Below are 16,715 nucleotides of genomic sequence, written 5' to 3' on the forward strand. Positions count from 1 at the left end.
AGATTCCAGCCCTGATCAGAGAGCCAAAGGGAGGGGGCAGATGCTCCAGCTTTGAGCCCACACACTCGCCCTCCCAATACGCTATAAATGAGTTGGTTAATTAAGTGCTGCTCGTGGCTTATCCTCCAGTTTAGCTCATGATCAGACTCTGACTGCCTGGCAGTTTCTGTCTCCTTATGAGCCAGCTTGGTCACATGGCTCAGGAACGAAAAGGTCCCTCAAGCTACTTTGAGATACCAGGTAGTTCTAGAGCACCAACTCATGGAGAAGAGATTACTCACCCTGTAATCATGGCCTGCTGATGGGAACCCAAAGCTGACCCTTCACCCCAGAGCCTGCCCCATTAAATCTGGCCACAGAGCGCCACACCCTCTTGGACAAGCTTAATAAACTCCCTCACGTGCTGTGATTCCTAACTGCTCCTTGCTTGGGGAGTCCAGGCCTCAGTGTGCTTGGCTTCTAGTTGAGTTTCAGCAGTTACGCAAATCAGGTTTCTGACTGTGTCTGAGAAATTCCAGCGCATACAGGAATAGCAGGTTGCTTAATCTCTACATTCAGAGCCAAACTCCTTTCTAAATACAGACAAAGGTGCTACCTGGCTCACATGGCAGATTAAAGGACCCACCCTTGCCAGCTCTGACGAGCCGACTTGTCAAGTGCGTTGCCACCATCTTCTTTTCCAGCCCCAAACTCCCATGGGACACGATGCTATACATATTTTCATACTTCCTCACTTGTTTTCATCTGTCAAACTGGGCCCTACCCCCATTCTTCTCCACTGACAGCATCCAACTTCCAAATACGGGACGCTGGATGGCTGAAATGTCTCGGAGAAGAAAGAAAATTAATACTGGCTGTTTTGTTTTTCTTCTTAAACTACAGTCTCCTTGTGAGAAACTTTTCTGTGTTTCTGCAGTGGACAATGAGCTGCTTACAGAAGCCTGCTCCACGTCCAGGCCTCCGGTTTTGACACAAGTTAAACATGAGCAAGGTCACCAGATTTTCCTCTTCCCTTATTAGAAATGTCTTTAACAATGAAATACTGTGCTGGGTTGAGGAGAACTGCATGTTCAGGAGAAAGGCTGGGGGACCTGTAGTAAGTTTTCTTAGAGAGCAATAAAGGAACACTGTTCTGGATATGAGAAAACGTGATATTCACTTAACTCACTATCTTTTTTATTACAGAAAACATCCTCCTCCCGCCCCCCCCCAAAGTATTTGGCAATACCAAACAACTCGGATTGTAGAATTTTGGCCAGCACAGAAGAGAAACAAGGAAGTGAATCATTTTTGTGTAAGTTAGCAGAGTGTTTCCTTCCCCCATCAGGTTCTTTTTGGCGGGGGGCACCATCAACACGTGGTGGGGCTCATAGATGGCTTCACCAGCAGGTTCACCAACAAGGGGAGAGGGGCAAAATCCAACCGTAGTGCACAGCTCATCTGATGCTTCCTTCCCATTGACTGGACCCTGCAGGAAATCTTCCAACTTCCCTGCTTCTGAATCCACCCTTTTTAAAGGCAATAATGTCATTTAACAGACTGAGAAATGAAAATCAATTTCCAAAACAACAGCTCGTTGAAACTGTTGAGAACTTGAGCTGGGTTCAACCCATTGATCATTCTGGTCATGAACGATGTTAAAAATCAGAGGTCAGCAACTAATTTTCTCTGAAAGGTCCTAGACAAAATATCGTAGGCTTTGCAGGCCATATCGGTCTCCGTTCTAGATTCTTGTTTGTTTCTTCAACCCTTTAAAATGTAAAATAGACATTAAGCTCCTGAGCCCCTCGAAAACAGGCTGAGACAGGCTGGATTTGGCCCATAGGCCACAGTTGGCTGACCTCTGGCTGCTTCCAGAATGGACTCTGGAGAGGAGTCTGTCCCCCGGGTCACCTTAATTCGCTGCAAAAGTGCCTGGGACAAGCAGGTAAAGGAAAGGAGATAAAGGGGCCCCACCCACATGATGGGGAACAGGCCAGAAAGAACAAGAGTTGGGGGCGGTGGGGGACAGGAGAGGCCTCTCCCCCTCCACCCCCTTGCCCCATGCAGTGTCGCTGTGGAAGGCAGGGAAGGCAGGCAGAAAAAGAAAAAAGATAAGGTATGGGCCTGCCTTGACTGAGCACAGTCGTCTCCCAGCCTCCAGGCCCAAAATGCAAAGCCTGAAGATGTGGCCTCCCCAGCGTGAGGACACAGCCAGCAGGAGGCGAGCAGCGCTTGCATCTCCTCCTCAGACGCACCCCTGTGGCTAATAGGGCATCTCAAAGGCTCAACTCCAAAGAGTGCCAGCACTCAGGCGGGACTGCTTGACCGCAATATGAAATCCTCGATCTAATTCTGATGCTCCTGTCACTCTGATCACCCACACCATGTCTAACCTCCCCCATGTCGCCTCAATTCCGCTGCTCTGACCACTTCATGGCGGGGGGGTGGGGTGGGGGAGCAGAGAATAAATCCGTGTCAAATGATCCAGGCGCCTATCAGAAGCAAGGCCTGACAATGGGTTAGAAACCCAGGCCCGAGACAGTCTTTATTCCGCTCTGCTCTTCCCTCACAAGCCCCAACAATGGAAAGGATGCTCTGAGACACGGCTACAGCGGGAATCACAGATCACTCTTTAAGTTATCTTTGTGTGTGGCGGCGACCCCTGGCCCTCCCCATTTATTTTCTACCTCTGAGTGTGAAGACGTCACTGTGCCAGTTTCCCAGCCTCTGCCCTCCCCCCTCCCCCGCCCCCCACCCCCATGTCAAAATGCTCAGGATCTATATACACTTTACTCTCCAATTCCCTGACTTAGAAGCTGAGCAGAGAAAGCCTGCCTTAATGGAGAAAACATTAGTGCATTCAGGCTTCACTCTGGATCCCAGACAATTTCTGGATATTTTTTCACAGCTGTTATACATCCACCTCCCTTCTTACAAAAGCCAGCAAAAATTAGCAAGCACCTTGTTGGCGCTCAAATATGAAAATATAACAACGGTCAAGCCGGCAAATCAGTTTCTGGTTGGCTATCCTCAAAGTGTTTGTTCTAAAACGGTGCCTGCAGTTCATTTATCATCTGCCAATTTTAAAATCAGTTTTAACTGAGAGCTGCACGACTTGGTGTGATTGTTTTTAAAGCAACCCCTAGAACGTAACAGTCATTTGGTCATCAAACTAGTAACTGAGAAAAACTCCTCACTTGGGCAGATATCAGCACAATCCAGGCTGGGTCTGCTTCTTGTGTCATTATCATCTACTCATTCCTCATATTCTTTAAAAAAAAAAATAGCAAAAGCATAGAAGTTGTGTTCAGAGAGAAGCTGTGATTCTCTCCCCTATTCGGGTCTCCCCTCCTACCTGCTTCTGAGCTGGTCAGGTGAGCGCGCTCCACTGTGCTTCACGGCCGCTTGCCCAGGACAGGCTCCAAAGTCTGTTGTGCTTCATTTCCCTTCTCCATTCAGTTCTTTAAAGTCCTGGGTTATTAGCTATCAACAAAAATGTGAGCCATGCCAGTGCGTGCTCCGACTTCCTGCCCGCTCCCCATGCTCTACTGAGCTTAGGAGCAGATTTTTCTCTCTCCTCCTCCACTTCACCTCCTGAGCTCGAGGGCCCCACCCACAGCACTCAGATCATTTTTCATTTATGAGTGCATCCAGCTAAACTGTGTTTGTAAGAGAATGAGCCAACCCTTGCCCTGCCAGTGTACTGGAACCATGCTGTTAGAAACGACTTTAATTTGCCAGGAGTGCGGGGGAGAATTAGATCCTGGCAGAAGTCATCCGTGGTTTCCTCCCGCAGGTGTCTGCAGACTGGACTTCCATCCACAAAGGACCCACACCCTAGTGATGGAGTCAAAACAGCATCATTATGCAGATGCCACCACAACCTGAAGCGCACTGAAGATTTCAGGCACGAGACAACAAAAACACACCCAAAATGTGAAGCCAGGATGATCAGTTGAGAAACTTACCACCTAGTGACCTATTTTACTTTGCACGTATTAAAGGGCCAGATTTCTTGTTGTATTTAAACAGGAATAAGGGCAGCCCCGGTGGCGCAGCGGATTAGCGCCACCGGCAGCCTGGGGTGTGATCCTGGAGTCCCGGGATCGAGTCCCGGGTCGGGCTCCCTGCATGGAGCCTGCTTCTCTCTCTGCCTGTGTCTCTGCCTCTCTTTTGCTCTCTCTGAATAAATAAATAAATAAATCTTTAAAAAAAAACAGGAATAAAAATGGAGACCTTAAATAATTTTGTAAAGAAGCCCATTGGTAAGTAAAACACTATTTGTAAAAAAAAAAAAAAAGAAAGAAAGAAAGAAAGAAAGAAAGAAAGAAAGAAAGAAAAGCCCAGTTTCATAATAATCCTAAATCTACAACTTTCCTACGCCAATAACACTTCCAATCTTCCATCCCAGACCACTACTTGCAAAAACAGAGATGATGAGCCAGATCCTAAGAATACTTACTTAGCTAGAATGTCAGCAACTACAAAGATGATAAGCTTTTATCAGGAAATAGAATTTTTAAAAATAAGTGCCCCTAAACCAACACAAGAGATCGTGACATCCACTACGCATAAAATTCACCTTATTTGCAGCTGGAGCAAAAGGGGTCTTTCATGTACATCAACCAGAGACACAGGTCCTAAAAACCCCATGGCCTTCAGAGTGGGTATTAAAATTTACATAAAGCTATTAAAATGGGAATGATGTCTTGTTATTAAAATACTGACAGCCTTTTAGCAGCTACACTTGTCAGGAACAAAAAAGGAGCAATGTCCTCTGCTTATCTGCAGTCATTCTCAGGTCATACTTTTGAAAAAGCTGTAAAAACTGTTAGGCTTCAGAATCAAAGTTTGTCTATTAATTTATTATTCTATTTTTACTCTATTAATTTATTTTAGAGTTCTATCCAATACGGATTTCCCCCTATAAACCTTGTATGGTCAAAAGCTAGTCCCAATCACCATGGGAAGTTCTTCACCTAAAATACTGTTTTTATAATTTTTCTTTTTAAATATTTTATTTATTCATTCATCAGAGACACAGAGAGAGGCAGAGACACAGGCAGAGGGAGAAGCAGGCTCCCTGCAGGGAGCCTGATGCGAGACTTGATCTCGGGACCCAGGATCACGCCCTGAGCTGGAGACAGACGCTCAACCACTGAGCTACCCAGGCATCCCTAATTCTTCTATATTAAAAAGCTGATGACTTGGGCAGTCTGGGGAGCTCAGCGGTTTAGCACCACCTTCAGCCCAGGTCATGATCCTGGAGACCCGGGATCGAGTCCCACATCGGGCTCCCTGCATGGAGCCTGCTTCTCCCTCTGCCTGTGTCTCTGCCTCTCTCTCTCTGTGTGTGTGTGTCTCTCATGAATAAATAAAATCTTAAAAAAAAAAAAAGCTGATGACTTAGTATCCAGACTTAAAGAAAGTCTGTTTTTTCTTTAATTAGGTGGTTAAAATGTCCCCTGAGAAGAAAATGCTATACATTTTCACATGTTTCAAATGGGTTCTAGTCATCTAGTCTAATACCACATCCTTGAAAACAGCAGGTGATCTGCTTTTTACAGATGAGACCAATAAAAGTAAGACACAAAGTCACTGGTATATACACAGTGCTTCACTGGTCGGGCAGAGGGGGACTTGACAGGTCTCCAAACCTGAGCAGGGAATCCCAGACCAGTCCAAATTTTCATGTGCCATCCAGGGGCCTGAAAGTTGACCATGTGGGTGCCCTTCTGGGATTCACCTCTCCATTTCCAGGACAATTAACTTGTTTTGAATGTAAGCTAAGAAGAAAGAGGTCTGTTCTTCAAAAAAAAAAAAAAAAAAAAAAATTAAGAAGTGAGGAAAAAAAGGGGGTTAACATTTTCTTGGTCCATGACCAACTACAGTCTTAATCAGAGGTAAAGCCTGACTATAGAATATTCTCTCCAGTATTAGTTTGTGAGGTCGCCAAAAAGCTATGGTGAAACCAGTCATTCCGCCTTTCTCCCATTCTCTCAACAAAGGGCGGATAATACATATTATATAATTTTGCTTTAAGGGGAATTGCTGCTACATTTACTCATGAAACTAGCCACGCAGCATGGACCAGGACACAGCAAGCACACAAGCCATTAGACACCTGCAACCATCCAAGGTTTGAGAAAGGGAAGATTTGGGTCAAACTGCCCATGGTAGGAATCTGGAGCTCTGCTTTCTTCTCACCCACCTTGGGAGGTGCTCCCTGGGCTTACGAGACCGCTATGCCCTCCCCCTCTGTGACCTGGGAGGAGTTCTAGAATCACTTAGCTCTGCCTCCTCTTTAGGAGGAGGTTGAAACAGAGGCTCAGAGAGATGAGGAAACTTCTTCGCTGAGGTTATGGCATATTAGTTGAAGTACTCAGATCAGGACTCGGATCTTCCTCATTCAAATGCTAGGACGGCACTAAGTGGACAAGATACAGGTCCTCAGAGCCAAGGACTATGGGCAGGGGCTCAGGAACGGCTCCCCAGCTGGTCCCAGAGCCCAGCCACATTTACACCCTAAGTCTCTCTCAGGACCAAAAGCAAAAGGTAACAAAGGCAGCATCAGAACAGGCAGCTAGAATGTGATTCTAGCAATCCCTGATAGAAAGAGGTTAAGAGCCACACAAGGCCATAGACGCTCCGGGTGCTCGGCCCACAGGATCGAAAGCAGCAACACGAATGCTATGTGCACAACCATGGTCACGCCACGACCCCCAACAGGCGGAAGCAGCCCAGGTGTTCACGGACTAATTAACGGATAGACAAATGTGGACTATTATTTAGCCTTAAAAAGGGAGGAAATTCTGACACACGCTACAACCAGCCTGAGCCTTGAGGACATTATGCTAAGTGAATAAACCAGTCACAGAAAGGTAAGTATGACATGCTTCCTCATCTGTGAGGTGCCCAAGAGTAGTCAGATTCACAGAGACAGAAAATAAAATGGTGAGTGCCAGGGCCTGGGAAAGGGGAGAACAGGGAGTTAGTGTTTAATGGGGACAGAGGTTCGGTTTTGCACAAGGTGTTCTGGAGATGGATGGTGGTGGTGGTTGCACAACAATGGGGTATACCTAACACCACAGAACGGGATACTTAAAAATAGCTAAAATTGGGGGGAATGGGGTAACTGGGTGATGGGCACTAAGGAGGGCACTTGATGGGATGAGCACTGGGTGTCATACTATATGTTAGCAAATTGAATTTAAATTAAAAAAAAAAGCTAAAATGGGGACACCTGGGTGGCTCAGTGGTTGGGCATCTGCCTTCAGCTCAGGTTGTGGTCATGGGGTCCTAGGATCGAGTCCTGCATCAGGCTCCTTAAGGGGAGCCTGCTTCTCCCTCCCTCTGCCTGTGTCTCTGCCTCTGTGTCTCTCATGAATAAATAAACTCTTTTTAAAAAACCAGCTAAAATGATAAATCTGCTATTAAATATATTTCTTAAAAAGCTACTGGAACCTGGACTTTCCTTGCAACTGTCCCTTGGCCAGTCCTATGGCTGTCACGCTTCATATTATTAAAGTCACAGCATGAAAAGACCACCACGTGCCCTAAGGTTAAACTCATAAATGACCCTAAAACAACAGGCAGCACTAAAGTTTCCTCCTCTGTCTCCCCACCGCCCAGTCAAAAGTAACTCCCAGAAAGTCAGGAACACCAACCAAGGGCTCAGGCTGTTCCTGTATTCGGAGCTGGGAGATGACGATGCTACACGGAGGGCAGCCATCTAGCTTGGGCACGTCCAGCTTGCGCATGTCCAGCTTGTACACGTCTAGCTTGGGCACATCTAGCTTGCGCACGTCTAGTTTGGGCACGTCCAGCTTGCGCACGTAGGAGAAGCCTGGCTTGTGCATGTCCAGTTTGCACACATCTAGCTTGGGCATGTCTATTTTGGGCACGTCCAGCTTGCACATGTCTAGCTTGGGCATGTCTAGCTTGGGCACGTCTAGCTTGGGCACGTCTAGTTTGGGCACGTCCAGCTTGCGCACGTAGGGGAAGCCTGGCTTGTGCATGTCCAGTTTGCACACATCCAGCTTGGGCATGTCTATTTTGGGCATGTCCAGCTTGCACATGTCTAGCTTGGGCACGTCTAGCTTGCACATGTCTAGCTTGGACATGTCTAGCTTGGGGATGTCTAGCTTGGGCACGTCTACCTTGGGCACATCTAGCTTGGGCACATCTAGCTTGGGCACGTCTGGTTTGGGCACATCTAGCTTGGGCACGTCCAGCTTGCACACGTGCAGCTTGCACATGTCCAGCTTGGGCACGTCCAGCTTGCACCCATCCAGCTTGCGCACGTCCAGCTTGGGCATGTGTAGCTTGGGCATGTCCAGCTTGCGCACGTCCAGTTTGGGCACGTCCAGCTTGCGCATGCCCAGCTTGCGCACATCCAGCTTGGGCACGTCCAGTTTGGGCACGTCCAGGTTGCGCACGTCCAGTTTGGGCACGGCCAGCTTGCGCCCGTCCACCTTGCGCTCGCAGGGAGAGCCTGGCCTGGACATGCGGCCCAGCAGCCGCCCCGCAGCTCGCCTCCAGCGCAGAGGCCCCCCAGCACCCCGGGAAGCCACCGGGCGGGCGGGCTTCCTCCGCGCAGCTCCCCCGCCGCGGCTCTGCTTGCGCCCAGAACCGGCCTGGGTCTGCGTCGGTTCTGCAACTGAATCTGACCCCTGACACCGAAAGTCTGGCGGATGGACGCGCCTGCAGCCCACGGCCCGCGCCCGGGCTCTCCCGCCTCCGCCGCGGCGCAGCCCGCCTGGGGGACGCCCGGCTCCCTCGGCAACTGCCTCCAGCGCCGCCCCCTCGTCTTCCTCCAGAGCTTCAGGCCCAGACCCCGTCCGTCCGTCTGTCCGTCCGCCTCCCGCCTGCTCCACCGCCTGTCCCGTAGCGTCTCAACTCAGCGTGCCCTGATGTAAAACCCAGCGTGGACCCCCCCCACCCGGCCCGCCCCCGGCACCCCCTCTTTTAATGACTGTCACCCTGGGTCACCCAGCACCGCCCCCGCCCCCCCCACCTGTCCCCCTCGCACGTGGTGCTGGCTCTCGCCGCCCCCTCCCTGCACGGGCCCCTGCAGGGCTCAGGTCCCACCTATTCTGTTCCCCGCTTGTCGGTCTGTCCGGTATCCTGGGCACAGACGCCGGCCAGCAAGCGGGGAGGGGGGGCTGCCAGGTAACTCCCCACGGCTCCCCTCGTGCCTCATCGCCCACGGCCGAAGCCCCGACACCTTCACGCTGGGTCCAGCCCAGCGCCCGCATCGTGGAACACACTGGCTGCCGCCCTTTCTCCTCCATGCCTTTCACTTAAACCAGTGGTTTTGCAAGGGGGGCAGGTCCCGGTCCCCCCCGTACCCCCACCGTGGGAAGGGGGAGCCCTTGCTCCTGGCATCTGAAGGGCAGAGGCCAAAGACAGTGCTCAACAGGCCACAAGGCGAGACAACCCTCTGCAACGACTCGGGTTCTTAGAGCATCGGCCTACACTGTGGTCACTACCACGACGGGTCCCACTCGGGGCTGCCAGGGTGACTGTCATCAGGGTGCAGAAAGCTAGATGAATGAGAGAAGCAGGTTAGGCAAGAGCGTCGGCCGGCTGAGAACTGGAGCAGCCCATCTCCTTCCTGGAGCATCCACACTCAACACCCCCAAAACCCTGAGCGGAATCCTCTCGGCTGCTACGGGGCTCTCGAGCAGAGCTGAGGATCCTTCACTTTGGTGCTGGCTCCACTGGAAGCGCTGGATCAATAGTTACTGGAAAGTTCCCTCTTATTTGCTTCAGAGCCCAGCGTACCCCTAAGTTCTAGCAAACAAATGGAAAGACAGGACAAAGCTCTCTTTCATGTCAGATCCTTAAAACAGTTTCACTGTCCTTTTGAATATTTTTTCCACAAGGGCTCCTCCTTTGTAATATTTCTAATTACCTTACTCTGGTTTTGCCACAAATACAGTCTACGAAATACCAGTTTGAGAAGATGCCCTACGAAGAAGGGCTCCATGGTCGAATACGTTTGAGGAGTGTCCCATACCAGCTCTTCCTTTGGCTGGTGCGGCCAGATCTCATTTTATCAAACAGTTCCCATCCCCGCCTTTTTATAATATAGCTTGTTAGCAGGAAATAGGTGTGCTGAGGACTTTTCAAACACTCTCAAGCATTCTCCTTGGCCAATGGACTTGCCCTTCCTTCTGGAGGGGGTGCTCTTTGGTTTAAACTTCCACGTGTGTGCAGGAAAGTGCCTGCACCCCGTGACTCAGTCCCTGTCTCTGAGGCCGGGATGCATTTCTTCTCATTCTTCCCATCTTCGTAGCTTGTCTCCACATCTACACGAATGTTGGTATGTTAAAACGGCCCAGCTTTCTTTAGGAAAGAGCTCTTAGGAAAAGATGGAGGGGGGAAATAAAGAGTTCTGCTATGGTCAGGGGTTGTAACCGAACAGGAAGTACACATCAGTGTGGCCCAAGGACCTGAGGGCTTTGGACAATGACACATGATTCTTAGGGCCACCTTTTCAGAATCAGGGCCTATCAATGAGGATTAGGTCAGTCTGTTCAAAAAGAAAAGTATGTCTCTTCTGAAAATGGAGAAAAGGACCAATCATTTGGGACAAGGAAAGCCTAACTTCAGAGAAGCAGAAAGTCTTCACGTTGGACACTACCAGACGCACACCTGCCCGCAAAGAGCTGGACCGGTCCATGCCCTCAGTTCAAGGCATTTGTACCTCCTTGGCTCCCAGCCTAGGACAAACTGCTTAGACCCACTAGCCACTGGTCTACTGGTCTCAGGCACAAGGGCAATGCTCAGACCCTACTTTCTGTCTTGGCTTGTCAGTCCAATCAATCCTTCCAATTGGGGTAGTTTCTTTTGTAGAAATGGAGATATTTTTGGTTTTGGAAACTAAATCTACCCCCATCACAACTTGAACTCATTCCTGGGAATCCTGCCACAGACCTGAGGACACCCCTCCCCACCCCACCACCACCATGGATTAGGCCATGAGTGTTGATAACCCTCACTCGGCTGAGCACAGGGAACAAGCAATTTCCTTAGCCAATGTCACCAGCTACCTTCAGCTTGAGACTTCTCTCTAATGCCTCTCATGGGCCTGGGCTCTCCAAGAAATCAATTTTTGTGCGCATTCCTGCAGATGTTTCCCCTAAGGGTTCCACAAGATTAGCTACCCCTCGAGACCAGAATCAGACAAATAATTAAGAAGGGTCTCCTGTAAGCACTTGTGCTATGTGAGTTTGCAGGACAGGCAAGACCCTGTTCATTCAAAATGATTCCCACCCCTGCAGCGCAACATGTGCTGAAGGAGAAGTGTCAGATAAAGGCAGCCAGGGCTCCAGGATTTCCACAGGGAGGTGTCGTGATGGGCGGGGCTCATCAAGAGCCACCTCCACAGGAAGTGGGTCTTAAGGAAGGCCTGAAAGTTGGCTTCTTAGTCTTGGCATTTCCCACAATTCCACACTTTTCCCCCTCATAGATAAAGGTGAGTAGGCTACGCCCATGGATGCTGCACCTGGAGACAACTGTGTTCTGGCCAGACTCACCTGGCTTGACACCGGCATAGCGAGCAGAACATGTCAAATGGCAGGCTTGTTAACCAGGCATTCTGGAAAGGACTGCTGCCAGGCAGGTTTGGGACCAGATAGCTGCCCACGCCACTTGGAGTATAGGAACTGGATAATCATGACAGAGGCCACAGTCACACTCCCATCAAAATGCCACATAAGGAAATAAAAACAGTGGGCAGGGTTTGGAATCTCCAACCTTTTATATTTCATTTTTCCTACACTGATATTGGCAGATAGTGAAGGTGTTGCCAATCACTCAATTTGCAGAAATTGAAGGTGACGTGGATGTTTCATCACTCTTCAACGACTCCACCGAGTGGGGCGGCTACTCCCTAAACACAGGCAGAGCGTAGAAGTTCCCAGAAGACTCAGAGCAGCTGGCAGAGTCCTAGGCATTGTTCCCCTGCAGCCAGAGAAAGAGCTTAATGCTGACTCCTGCCAAGATGCTAAGTGGTCAAAGGAAGCCACTGACGCTACGCCGCTTTGGTCACCTGATCAAAGTGGACACTGCACACTCTCCACACCACGATCGGGCTGCAGGTGCATCTCAGAAGGGCTGGTGATACATGGTTTTTCAAAGCAGTTTCCATAACTAGCCGACCCCCCCTCACCCTCCTGCCCCGTCTCCCTCAGCTCTTCTGTAAGCTTCCCAGTGGCAGTGCAGTTCCCTGTGGTACCTTTGAGTTTTCAAGGTTTACTGTACCCAGTCTGTAATTTTCAGATCTGAAAGTTAATTCCTCTTAAAAAAAAATACAGTCCCCTAAGCTTACTGAGCCTACATTATGATTAAAAATTATTAGAGTCTTTCTTCCTCAAGTAGGAAAGGGTGGGTGAAGCTCTTGGAGGAAGAAATCCATCAAAACCACATGACACTCAATGACATGTTTGGGCTCAGCTGCATTTTCAAGGTACTTCTCATCTCTACTGGGAAGAATCTTTTCTGGAACTCATGTATGGTTCCGTGGGGTGGAAGCTTGATTTACAAAACTATAGTTTTCAGAAGCAGTGGTGAGGAAGCTGGGTCATATGTGGCAGTTTCTTTCTATGAGCCTCCAAACAATTAGTTATTTGTTTCCCCCTCTGTTTTTCCCACAAGAAGAATTTCTCTAAATAATTGGAGATTTCCCATGGGAATCCGGCAATGGTGACTTCCAGGTCTTAAACGTTATCTGAAGCAGTTTAAAAACAAAAGACTCAAGAATGTGCCTTTCGGGGCCTTGTAACAATGAGGACTTTGGCAGCAAGAACAACAGCCAGAGCACAAAACTCCTCATACCTCACAGGAGGGTGGGCCCTGGGGCGAAGCCTCTTGGGTTTGTACTCAACCAAGAAGAGTGTGGTGCTCTAGCACTGATGGATTCAAGTGCAATGTTTAAGATTGGTGAGGAAGAGTTCACAGAAGGGCCTTCAGAAGAAAGAAAAGGAAAAAAAGGGGGCACCTGGGTGGCTCAGTAGGTTAGGCATCTGCCTTTGGCTCAGGTCATGATCCCAGGGTCCTGGAACCTACTTCTCCCGCTAACCCTGCCCCTCCCCACTGCTTGTGCATGAGCTCTCTCTCTCTCTCTCTCTCAAATAAATAAATAAAAATATTTTTAAAAGGGGACTTTAGGGATGCCTGGGTGGTTCAGTGGTTGAGCGTCTGCCTTCAACCCAGGATCAAGGCCCACGTTGGGCTCCCTGCATGGAGCCTGTTTCTCCCTCTGCCTGTGTCTCTGCCTCTCTGTCTCTCTCTCTCATGAATAAATAAATAAAATCTTAAAAAAAAATAAAAATAAAAAAAGGGAACTTCAGATTCTAATAAGCTAGAATATGAGACTCTCAAAGAAAATAAACTAGGCTCAAGAACTAGAAAAATTACTTTAGCTACAACCTTCGGTGACACAGTACACAGGGTCCAGAGAGCCCACAGGGCCCGAGGCCTCACCCAGCGCACCCAGGTTGACAGCTGAGACTATGGCTCGGGTTTAAGTAACTTCTCTAACTCACGGAGAAGGGGAGAGTTGCCAACCAAACCAGGTCTGCTTGTTACTGCCTTAAATCCTCTGTTGTCTACTCTTCGGCCCTGTTTTTGCAATGTGTCCCATTTGTCACAGAGCCTCTTAGGGGGACAGCACATCTTGTGAAAAGGGGGTGAGCCTCAGTTAGACCTCCAGGGGTCAAGAGCATTCTCCGCATACTCCCTAGGTGAGCAATAACCAAACACCTGGGTGCCTCGCCTTCCTCATCTGAAAATGCACATTTTCAGGGTTTCTGGAAAGAGAGAGAAAGAGAGAGAGAGAGAGACATGGTGATATCAGAGGGCATCTCAGTGCTGCCCACGGAGGGGCACTCAGCAAACCCTGGCTATAGCCACTGGTGTAGGAGACCTACTCACCCCACCCCTGTTTCTTTACATTTACGTTTCCTCTGTCGTCTTGACTTACTTAGATCACTAACCAAATTATACGTGGCTTGTCCCGGTTCCAAACATTTCTGGCTTAATTGAAAGTGACAAAGGGGAAAGTGGGGAGGGCAGTGGCAAAAGATCCAGGAGCTCGTGCTGAGGGCTCCCCAGAGGGGCTGCAGCCCCCATCAAGCCACCCGTTCCTTGACAAGAGGAGCCAAGAGGGAACCACACGCTGCCCAGGGTTTTCCCCGAAAAGCCACACAGAACATCCACATGGAGTTCTACTGAAAAACATCTTGGCCATCCTTCTGGGTAACCGCTCGTGTCATCGACAAGATCGGGGCTTCCACTCGGAAGGGCACAGCACCTTCCTTCTCAGGAGAGCCAAGAGTGTCATCTATCTTATTTTCCAAATTATTTCCTGTCCGGATAGGCATGAGAGCCAGGTCCTCTTCTTCTTCCTCTTCCTCTTTCCCTTCCCCTTTTCCTTCTTCTTCTTTTTATTGATGAACAAATGGAAGAAAGAAGAAGTATAATGGCTAAAATTACTTTAAAGCTTAAAGGGGAAGCCTGTACTGGATGAGCTCCACTACTTGAGAAGAAATGTCCTCTCTGAGAGCCCCTGGGACCCCCCCCCAGGAGAGCCATGGGTGTCTTTCTTTGTCCTCTCCATAGACTTCCTTATAATATAGCCCTGGGGAGAATTCTGAAATATCCAGAATGGTGTCCACAAATGATTTCCAGATGGTTCTTTCTCTGACTTAACTTCTCAATCCCAGTAACTCTGTGTACTGCCCCTACCTGGTTCCGTGTTACCTGTGGGGGGTTGACACTTGCAACTGAATGGTACCAATAACCTTTTACCCAGCTCATCGCCTCTCCCTTCCCCAAGGGACTCCCTTCAGCCTCAAGGGCATCTCCGCTCTGAGCTCTTGGGAAACCATTTCAGAGAACTCCTCTGTTCTTTCTTGTCCTCAAATGGTGGTGACTGTTTTCATCAACCTATGCCTCCCCGCTACAGGCTTCTCAAGTTTGCAAATACTGCTGAGTTTATAAATGGTTACACACAAGCTGTACCTACCATGGTGACAATGAGCACGAGGAGCTTCAGTAAATACTGACAGGTTTTGGTGGGAGGCCCACCCTTCTGTCCTATTTCACACTCAAGGAACCTGCCCCATCAATCCTGGGGCTTCCTCCCTTCCTCAGGCACCTGGACCCTGCATCTTCCCTCTAGCCAAACGAGACATTCCTGCCCAAGGACAGCGAGGCAACTTGTTTCTGCACTTGCAGCACTTTGCAGATCACAAGGCCTTCCGAGAGTGGGAATCAGTGAACACCCAGAGATCCTTGAAGAAAACATCTGAACACATGTAGGAGGCCACAGCCTTGCAGAAGTCACACTCAAATCAGGGCAAGCCCGGTCTAAAAATAGGTGCACCTGAATTAGGACATCAGAAGGTATCAGAAAGCACAACGATGCCACACCTAGCTCACACGGTTCACTCACCGGGCTGGGACAGCCGGTGCTCCGGGTTTGAAGCCACACAAAAATGGCACAGGTGTACTCATTCACTTCTTGCTCAAAGGCAATCAAGGACCCAGTGGGAGTAGAACGCAGGCTCATACGTGGCTGAGAGCACACAAAAGGCACTCCCCCATTCAATACAGCTCTAACTGGAGTGGAGAAGCTCAGACACGGCCAGCAATCTCTGAATGACACCAGGAGGATGTGGCTGCTCCAAGCAGGGCAGACAAGCAGCAGCTGCCAACATGGACACCAACACCCTATTCTAGAACGAACCAATGAGGAAGGTTTTTTGTAAGCACAGTGTGCTGCATCTAGAAGATGTCCAGGGGAAAAAATGGAAAAAAAATGCCAGCACAAAAGCCCCCAAATTGTGGTTTGCCTTCCAAGGATTCAGTCTTTAGACTTTATGAGCATTTGCAAGCAATAAGAGCATGCATGGGCCCCTACCCTCCCTCCACGGCGGTCCCCACACATGTATGTTGAGATGACTCTAGCGTTTGCCAGAGCAGCGTCCAATAAATTCTTCTAAAAACAAGAGGCTCTGAATAAAGGGTTTGTTTTTTTTTCTTTTTTTGAACAAGCACTGGTCTGAAAATTCCAGGTTAAAAGGAAATTTTTCCCACTGACACAGTGAAAACAGGACTATGCTCAGAGAGGGACCAAGAAGAGCTCATTAACCTGTCTGTATACTCCTGGTCCTTTCATCTATTTTTCATAAACAGGTCTAAGATTCATATTTGGTTCTAAGCAGGCTCAGTGTTGAAACAAAAAAAAAATTTAAAGATCAGTGAACACACCCTCACATGAGAGCGCGCGTACACACACACACACAGATGAGAACTCCCTTTCTCTTATATCTTCAGCCTCGGTGTTTGAAACTCTCTGGCCTGTACACACATCAAGTGGCGTGCTCACAAGCCGTCAGAATGTTTGCAGTCAAACCCAGAAACCCCTTTCTCTTCAGGAGAGAGCAGGGCTAGTTTGGAGAGCTCGCCTGCCTCTAGGCAGAAGCATCTAGACCCTGACAGAGATGGTCCTTTTGGCTAAGCGCCCAGAGGATCAGCAGCAAGGCTTCTAGGAGGCGTGCTGTCCCTGCAGGACCACCACCCAGCACAGAAGGTCTGTGGCCGGTTGACCGGTTAACTGCGGAGATTGAACAAAATCTAGGGGAGGCTGCAAGGTTGAAACCGATCTAGAAAGGGCCAACTGTCGTGAGTCCAGGGCCATCATTTTTTTTGCCCAGGCTTGA

The 16,715-nt window shown here is 49.2% G+C and overlaps 1 protein-coding gene and 1 long non-coding RNA gene across 4 annotated transcripts in view; both read right to left on the reverse strand.

Moving 5' to 3' along the window:
- Positions 1-16,715, reverse strand: part of PDZD2 (PDZ domain containing 2) — a 358,704-nt gene that overhangs the window by 132,565 nt on the left and 209,424 nt on the right. The window contains exon 1 of one of the 3 annotated variants that reach the window (XM_072824998.1): positions 3,338-3,552. The exons of the other annotated variants lie outside the window; for them this stretch is intronic. The gene's annotated coding sequence lies outside the window, so the exon portion shown is untranslated. Of the gene's footprint in view, positions 1-3,337; positions 3,553-16,715 lie in introns of those variants that run through there. 3 annotated transcript variants of the gene reach the window in all.
- The window catches only part of LOC140632700 (uncharacterized), a 43,167-nt gene continuing 38,196 nt past the window's right edge, over positions 11,745-16,715 (reverse strand). The window contains exons 2-3 of the long non-coding RNA XR_012030346.1: positions 12,041-14,431; positions 11,745-11,952 (exon numbers count right to left, since the gene is read on the reverse strand). This is a non-coding gene — a long non-coding RNA (uncharacterized lncRNA). The remainder of the gene's footprint in view (positions 11,953-12,040; positions 14,432-16,715) is intronic.

The sequence above is a fragment of the Canis lupus genome, chromosome 4, assembly GCF_048164855.1.
Source record: "Canis lupus baileyi chromosome 4, mCanLup2.hap1, whole genome shotgun sequence".
Classification (NCBI taxonomy): Eukaryota; Metazoa; Chordata; class Mammalia; order Carnivora; family Canidae; genus Canis; species Canis lupus.